The sequence below is a fragment of the Eubalaena glacialis genome, chromosome 13, assembly GCF_028564815.1.
Source record: "Eubalaena glacialis isolate mEubGla1 chromosome 13, mEubGla1.1.hap2.+ XY, whole genome shotgun sequence".
Classification (NCBI taxonomy): Eukaryota; Metazoa; Chordata; class Mammalia; order Artiodactyla; family Balaenidae; genus Eubalaena; species Eubalaena glacialis.
In genome coordinates, this window is record NC_083728.1 from 91,609,655 (window position 1) to 91,618,972 (window position 9,318).

General features: G+C 44.8%; 1 non-coding gene across 1 annotated transcript; it reads right to left on the bottom strand.

Annotated features, from left to right (window-relative positions):
• Nucleotides 1-2,178: 2,178 nt before the first annotated feature.
• Nucleotides 2,179-2,250, bottom strand: TRNAD-AUC (transfer RNA aspartic acid (anticodon AUC)). Its single transcript has one exon. It is a non-coding gene; the product is annotated as a tRNA-Asp (tRNA).
• Nucleotides 2,251-9,318: the final 7,068 nt, after the last annotated feature.

Sequence of the window (9,318 nt, forward strand, 5' to 3'; positions counted from 1 at the left end):
GTAATTTTACTTAGTTTTTATTGTTATTTATTATTATTATTTTCCATTATGGTTTGTTACAGGATATTGAATATAGTTCCCTGTGCTATAGAGTAGGACCTTGTTGTTTATGGGATGCTTTTTTATGGGGCAATTTTTCTGTTTGTTTTTTAAAGCCAAAGTTTTGTAACTTGAGATTACTTTTAAAATATTAAATTATTTAGGATAACATTTGGCAGAGATAGGGAATGTGATGGAGAAATCAGTGGACAGAGCCAGGAGTCCTGGGTTCTAATCACAGCTCTGCTCTGGGCTTGGAGCATCCTTGAACAACATCAGCTTTTCTGTTGCTTTTGGGCTATTATTTTTGTTGTCTTTTCTCCCTCCATAGATCATATCCTGTGTACTTTCCATACTTCAAAAAATCTTCTAGTTGGGGAGGGAAGGATTGGGAGTTTGGGATTAGCAGATGCAAACTATAATATATAGGATGGATAAACAACAAGGTCCTACTGTATAGCACAGGGAACTAGATTCAATATCCTGTGACAAACCATAATGGAAAAGAATATAAAAAAGAATGTATATATGTACTATATAACTGAATCACTTTGCTGTACAGCAGACATTAACACATTATAAATCAACTATACTTAAATAAAATTTAAAAAACTCTCCTACAGTCTAGTACTATTATGTATTTATTCTCATTAAAATTATATTTTCTGCCATTTTACAGGAGTTGCAGTCAGAGGAAAGTGATGCTTAGTCCAGCATTTTGTTACGTCTCTGTTGTTTATCTTTTGTTAACTAATCAATAATTCTAAAGACATGCTTATTCACAATCTTTGTTCTCCTAATGTTACTTCTCCCTTAAATCTTTGTTTGTTAACCAGTAAGTCTCATCCAGTTGTTTCTAGAAACTTAATCCATGAGGCTGGCCCAGAATATCGTATGTTAGTTCTGACTAACCTTTAAGATTTATTTCAGTCTTTAACAATTGCTTGCCTCTTGGAGTTAAATAAACTTCATATTACTCACGGTATTGATTACGGATCTCTCACCTTGCTCTTTGCTCTGTTGAGCTTGGTTGGGAGGAAATGTTTAGCGTTGATTATATAACATCGCATTGAAAGTCACAACTCATGGGCTCTGCTTTCAGCTGAGGCTCCAGGTTATGGACCAACTGAATCTGTTTTATTTTACTTGATACATATTTCATTATGCACCATCGCCTGTGCTGGCCAGCCTGGACCTGTTCATAAAACAGTACCTGTGGGTAGGTATTCCTGGTTGACTAAACTACGAGTTATTAAGATGGCATCCCAATAGCTGCCTGCCTTTTAAAATGTGGCTACTAGAAAATTTAAAATTACACACATAGCTTACACTTATAACTTGTGTTATATTTCTACTGGGCTATGCTGAAATAGAGTCTAGAAATAGATCCATGCATATATGATTAATTTTTGACAAAGATGCTGGAGCAAATCAATGGGGGGAAAAGTCTTTTCAACAAATGATGTTAGACCTACAGACACAGAAAACAAACCTATGATTACCAAAGCAGAAAGCGGGGGAGGGATACATTAGGAGGCTGGGATTAACAGATACACACTACTATATATAAGATAGGTAACCAATAAGGACCTACTGTAAAGCACAGGGAACTATATAGTCAATATTCTGTAAATAACCTATAAGGGAAAAGAATCTGAAAAACAATATGTATGTATACATATATATCTATATCTGAATCACTGTGCCGTACACCTGAACCTAACACGACGTTGTAAATCAACTATACTTCCCAAAAAAAGTTGAAGAAAAAATGGTGCTAGAATAACTGGATATCCATGTGGAAAAAAAATAAGCATCAACCCTTACACCAGACCACACACAATATTAACTCAGAATGGAACATACACCTAAATGTGAAAGCTCAAACAAAGCTCCTAGAAGAATGCACAGGAAAAAAATATTTGCAACTTAGGGCATGCAATGATTTTTTCTTTTTTGAGATGTGCATTATAATTTCCAGTCAGAGAAATAGCAACGCAGTGAGACCTCATGGAGAATGGGGAGTTTTAGATACATAAATTTCATCAAACAGATAAGGAGGCAAATAATATACTGAGAGGCAGCAATGTACCAGGTCCTTTTTTTTTTGGCCATGCTGCGTGGCTTGCGGGATCTTAGTTCCCTGACCAGGGATCGAACCTGCGCCCTCGCAGTGATAGCGCAGAGTCCTAACCACTGGACCACCAGGGAATTTCCCATGCAATGTACCAGGTCCTTGCTGGCTGCACTTTACATCTGTGACATCATCCCAGCCTCACAGCACCCCTGCATGGTGGTAAGGATCGTCTCTGCTTTATAGAGAAGACAGACAAGAAAACGGAGTGACCTGCCCACATCATTTAACCATAAGACGTGAATCTGGAATATAAACCCAGTCTGTAGCCAAGTCCTATCACCATATCATGCTGCCGCCTTTGAGCTACCAACTTTTTTTCATTCAATAGTCAATCATTTATTAGCCAATAAAGGGTCATAAAATGGGAGTGAATTTTAGATGTGAATTTCCTTTTATTTTTTATTTTTTTTCCAAAAAAGACATACAGATGGCCAAGAGGCACGTGAATAGACGCTCAACATCGCTTATTATTAGAGAAATGCAAATCAATAAGGTATCACCTCACACCAGTCAGAGTAGCTATCATCAAAAAGTCTAAAAATAACAAATGCTGGAGAGGGTGTGGAGAAAAGGGAACCCTCCTACACTGGTGGGAATGTAAATTGGTGCAGCCGCTATGGAAAACAGTATGGAGGTTCCTTAAAAAACTAAAAATAGAACCACTATATGATCCAGCAATCTCACTCCTGGACATATATCCGGAAAAGATGAAAGCTCTAATTTGAAAAGATACACGCACCCCAATGTTCACAGCAGCACTATTTACAGTACCCAAGACATGGAAGCAACCTAAGTGTCCATCAAGAAATGACTGGTTTAAGAAGATGTGGTATATATATACAGTGCAATATTACTCAGCCATAAAGAGGAATGAAATAATGCCATTTGCAGTAACATAGATGGACCTAGAGATTATCATACTAAGTGAAATAAGTCAGACAGAGAAAGACAAATATTATATAACTTACATGTGGAATCTAAAAAATAATACAGGGAGTTCCCTGGTGGCCGAATGGTTAGGATTCTGGGCTTTCACTGCTGTGGCCTGGGTTCAATCCTTGGTGGGGGAACTGAGATCCCGCAAGCCAAACAAATTTATTTACAAAACAGAAACAGAGGGACTTCCCTGGTGGCGCAGTGGTTAAGAATCTGCCTGCCAATGCAGGGACATGGGTTCGAGCCCTGGTCCAGGAAGATCCCACATGCCACGGAGCAGCTAAGCCCATGTGCCACAACTACTGAGCCTGAGCCCTAGAGCCCATGAGCCACAACTACTGAGCCTGTGTGCCACAACTACTGAAGCCCGCGCGCCTAGAGCCCGTGTTCCGCAACAAGAGAAGCTACTGCAATGAGAAGCCCGCACACCGCAACGAAAAGTATCCCCCGCTCACCGCAACTAGAGAAAGCCTGTGTGCAGCAACAAAGACCCAACACAGCCAAAAACAAACAATAAATAAAATAAATAAATTAAAAAAAAAAACCAACAAAAACCCCCCCAAAAAACCAGAAACAGACTCACAGACATAGAAAACAAATTTATGGTTACCAAAGGGGAAGGGAGGCGGGTAGGGAAAAAAATTAAGAGTATGGGATTAACATATACACACTATTAAATATAAAATAGATAAGTAACAAGGATTTACTGTATAGCATGGGGAACTGTATTCAATAGCTTATAATAACCTATAATGGAAAGGAATCTGAAAAAATATATATTTAACTGAATCACTTTGCTGTACACCTGAAAGTAACACAATATTGTAAATCAACTATACTTCAATTAAAACACCAAGAATTTCTTAAATAGGATATAAAAAGCAAATTACAAAATTTTTTAAATTGATAAACTGGACTTGACAAGATGTTGAAAACGTCTTACTGAAAACATCATTAAGTAAACAACAGGGCAAGTCACATAATTGGATTTTTTTTGTTTGCAATATCTGTAATACACATATCTTGCAAAGGACTTGTATCATATATATGTAGATAATAAGAAGATGAATGGCCAAATAAAAAATGGGCCAAATATTTGAAAGGACAATTCACAGATGATACTGTTGGAAGACAATTCTCCATGGATTTCTTGTATGCTTGCACGGTACAGGCCTTCTGAGCAAAGAACACATTTCAAGAGCAAGCCTGTATTGAAACCTAGAGCTAGAATATTCCACCAGAGAAATTTAGAGAAGTACCTTCCTAGAGATGTCCCAGGGTCATCAAGATAAAATCTCCTTCCTCTCCTGGAAATACCTGCTTGCATCCCAGGGTAGTAATCTTAATCAATCTTCCTCTCCAGAGGGGAAGGCTAGCAGATATGCCAGAAATCCCATAAGAGTGCAGAATCTCCCCATTTTAGGGTCCTGGGGTGCACCCCACTGCCTGTACAGGTGACATCTGGCCCTTCACACATGGCGCTGTGGGGTTTCGGGTGTGGGAGAACACATGAGATGCCACTCTGTCTACTGTTTGTGCCATGAGTGATACATCAGTCGTGTCTCTGACCCACGTCTACGGATATAAAATGGTATATGAGGGACTTCCCTGGTGGCGCAGTGGTTAAGAATCCACCTGCCAATGCAGGGGACACGGGTTTGAGCCCTGGTCCGGGAAGATCCCACATGCCGCGGAGCAACTAAGCCCGTGCGCCACAACTACTGAGCCTGCAAGCCACAACTACTGAAGCCCACGTGCCACAACTACTGAAGCCCGCGCACCTAGAGCCGGAGCTCTGCAACAAGAGAAGCCACTGCAATGAGAAGCCCGCGCACCTCGACGAAGAGTAGCCCCCGCTCACCACAACTAGAGAAAGCCTGCGCACAGCAACGAAGACCCAACGCAGCCAAAAATAGAAAAACAAAAAAATTTATTAAAAAAAAAAAAAAGGTATATGAAATGGTGGCCAGCTAAGTCCTTAGCGCGCTGGTGGGGAAAAAGCCCAGGCCCTTCCCAGATTCTCATTAACCCTTTTGGTAATGAGGCTGGGGTCCTGACCTGGCCTCCTGGACAAGGCAGACGAGGGGCCCAAAGACCAAGTAATGGGACCTGAGGGAAGGTCATGGGAATCGGTACTTGACATGTTGGCCAAACTCTACGATCAGCCGGGCCGTACGGGGTTCTCCACTCGGTCGCCCGTTAGTGGGGTGGTTTGGGGAGTAGGCTGTACGGTCGAAACAAGTAGCCCAAATGGTGCTTTTGGGTTTTGCTCTCTCCTCCAGCTGGGAGAAGAAAGGGTTCTGAGTCCCCAGAGCTGGCAGAGGGCTTGGGGTGGACTCGTGATGTTGGAATGTCGTTCACTGGACCACGAGGAGAGATTGTCACGCTGCTGAGACCTGCGCGTCAACGTTGACTCACCTGCTGGCACAGACACACGGTCTCTGGGTCCCGCTCTGCAGCTTTCAGGATTCAGGGTGAGGCCGAGTCTCCCTGTCCCAGAGGAGGACTGAGCACCCCGGACGACTGTCTAAATACGTTGGGAGGAAGGACCTCAAACATCGATTTCCCCATTGGATACAGGTACCCAAGTGCCCATCCTACCTGGTCCTGCGGGGGATGGGACGCTGGGCGCAGTGGGGGGAGGGGTAAATGTACTGCGAGGGTTTATTTTGTGTGTCACCTGGGAGGCTGTTTTGGAGTGAGATAAACGTTTAAGTTGGTGAACTCAGAGTTAGCAGATGGCCCTCCACTGTCGGGGCTGCACGCAGAGAGCCGCAGGGGGTGGGCTTCCCTGCCACTTGCTACCACGGATGATGGGTCAGGACTTTGCGTGGGGGCCCAGCACCCTGGCGACCTCTTTAGATACTGGTGTCCGAACAAGCATGAGGGTCTTGCTTAACTGGAGCCTCCGGGCTCCACAGCGAGGCAGCCTCCACCAGGAGGTCCCTTTGGGGTTTTGGATTTGTTTCGACACAGCTGTTAGATAACATGACTTTCAAAAAGCAGGTACTAGCTTGCTACTGGGCTCTTGGTGAAACAGAGGCCTGGGGTCGTCTGCGTGATCTTCCCATTTGGGGGGAGTGGGTGTATTGGACTCTATGACGGACTGGTGAGAAGGGCCCAAGAGCCTTACGTGTCCGGTGGGCCTGGCGTCTTGGGGACTGTAGTTAGCCTGGCCCCGGAGCAGCTCGGCTTTATGGGAGAAAGTGGCAAAGCATGAGTTACTGGCTCTTAAGGGTCCTTCCTTCACAAAAGTTCCCCTAAACGCCTGGGCCCGGCCGAGCTGACACCGGTGCCGTCTGCCCTGGCCGTCCAGCATGCAGGGCTGAGACTGGACAGCCTTCTCGGGGGGAGTGCACACCCTCAGACCAGGGAAGGTCAAGGACACCCCTCTTTGGGGCCATGAAGTGTGGAAACAGATCATGGCTGCTGACTGAACAGACTGGCCACGGTCACGCACGTGGCGTGACAAGGGCGGGGTAAGGCCGTGGGTAACGAGGGCTGCAGTCACTGGATGCCTGCTCTGTCCTCTGAGGGGACCCAGGGGAAGCACGTGGCTGATGGGGCCCGAGACGTGTTTTCAATTTTTCACAAAGTCGCTACGGACATCCAGGCACATCCTTTCTTGTACACGAGACGGGTGGGGGCAGGTGGAGGTCCAGGGAGACAGAACTCTCGCGTCGGAGGGTGTGAGAATTTAAAATGTTTACGGAGGCTGACAGATTGCCTTCCAAAGCAGGATACAAGTGACAAGTGTTCTCATTTCCTTCTGCTTTTAATACAGAGTTTTAAAAAATATTTTACTAAAATACAGGGCATCTGGCTTTGTTTATCATACTGTTTTTGTTTCAGAAGCTCTAGTTTTGTCTAGCACCTGAGGCTTTTCACTGGGAAACACATACGGGGCACCCACTCTCTGTTCTAGGTGTGAAAACACAGCCAGAAGCAAAACAAAGCCCCTTCCCCATGGCTGCAGCTTGGAGTGGAAGAGACCACAGCCCAGCCGACAAGCACACACACAACAGGGTTAACAGGCAGGGGCTGCAGAGCAGGGGGTGGGGAGTGGGCGGGGCCGGATGATAAGGAAAAGCCTCTCCAATGCGATGACATTTGAGCCGAGATCAGAATGAAGCAATCTGTATCAGGGGATCGATAAATGTTGACTAAGTGAATTGATGTTGTATATAAAAAATTTCCACTCACGGCACCGCTTGGCCAGAGCATACAACTGGCCCTAGGCTGCTGCTGCTGATGAAGGACCACGCATGTGGACTGACCCCTGACCCCGACTGGCCCAAACTGAAGATGTTTGCAGGACCAGTGAATGACAGGACTCGTGTTAACCCACTGTGCACACACCTCTGGACTTGTTCTGTTTACAGTGGTAGCTGTCAATCTTTAGTTAGCACAACTACCAGGGTCCCCTCTACCATCTAAACCCTGCATTTCTGCTCAGCACTTTTCTTCAGGGACACATGCCCCTTTGTCTGCATTGGAATGGACTCGGCTTTGCATGTTTTGTCTAAGCTCTGATCATCTTTATTCTTTGACGGCATCCACTCTGATCAAAATTAAATAAGTATATAAAGAGTCAGAGATGTGAAAAGGCCGGTGAGGATAAGTTTAACTTTGGTTTATTTGCCGTCTATGGACTGTTGCTGATACCCCAGAAATGTGGCACCCAGGGACCCTTACACCTTTGGTGCCCTTACCCTGAAATTGTGCCATGAACAATGACAGCAGGTAGAAACTCACTCCCAGAGGCTTTAACGCAGTGGAAGGGCAGGGAAAAAAATCACTTTGAAATTCAGGAAGCAAGACGGAATTTACTTGCCCTAGCAGGTGAATTGCTGGAGATGTCTCCTGCCCTTTTGGCTGTCTAGGTTTCTAAGGAGGGTTATTTTGGCGCTGATCAAGTGTCCAGTGGGCTGCTCTGGACACTCAGTGAATGGAAATGTATGAAGGTAAGAGCTGAGCCATCGCTCAGCAGCTTTTGTTCAGGATGCTGACAATCATGGTTAACAGAATTAATGGTGCAATTCAATAAAGACATAACATGTACAAAAAAAATACTGTCTGATGCCTTGTATTCTTCAAAGTGGAATCCATATACGATACTACACTATAATGTAAATTACTATTGATGTATTATGTCATATATAAATACAATATAGTATAATATAGTATGATATTATTTTGTCATAGGATGACTTGGTTGTCGGATCTCAGTCCTGGATCTCAATCCTTGGAGGTATAGCTTTCGATCACATTAAGCAGAAATTCAATTTGATTGTTGAAAGAGCTGGCATTCAATCCACCACGACTTTCCCTGCTAATTAGGCTGGAACAGTGCTTCTTGAGTTTAATGTGCATATGAATCAGTGGGGATCCTGTTAAAATACCGAGTCCGATTCAGAAATTCCAGGGCGGGACCTGGGAACCTGCATTTCTGACCAGCTCCCAGGGGATGCAGCCGCTGCTGGCCCGGTGGACCCCAGTCTGAGCAGCGGGGGTAGACAGTGGAGACACGGTCTGCCAGGCATGGGTCCCAGGGGTTAAGACGTCGCTCTCTGCAGACGGGTAGGGCCTGGGGCGGCCTGAATCTCTGGACTGGTTCCCTCTAGCCAAGAGCAGCTTCATACTTCTACTCCAGTGGTTTTGGTTTTTTTTTCTACACTTACCAGTATGGGGTACGAACTAGCTTTGACTTTATAGACCCTGAACTATCTGTATCTGTTCAAATTCTTTAGATTTCTGGAGACGAAAACCCATAATCCAAAATGACTTTGACAAAAAGGAGATGTATTGGTTCATGTACTGGGAAAGTCGAGGAAGAGTCCTGGCTTTAATGACTCAAATGGTATCACCTGGACCCACTGTTTTCCTATATTCTCTGGTCCCACTCACCACCAAGGAGAGGGGGGTTCTCTCATATTCTTGGACTCCTATTCTCCCTGACAGGCTGGAGAAGGCTGGGGTGCCTCCAGACCTCATGTCCCCTCAAGGTCAAATCCAGAATTCTTAGCTGTAATCTCACTGCATCCGATTGGCTCCTACTGGGTCACATGCTCACCCCTGCATTAATCACTACTGCCAGCGACTGAACTGCAGTCGAATTGTGTTTCCCCCAGAGATGTTGCAGTGCTAACCCCAGCACCCATGACGGGACCTTATTTGGAAATAGCGGCTTTGCAGAGGATCAGGTT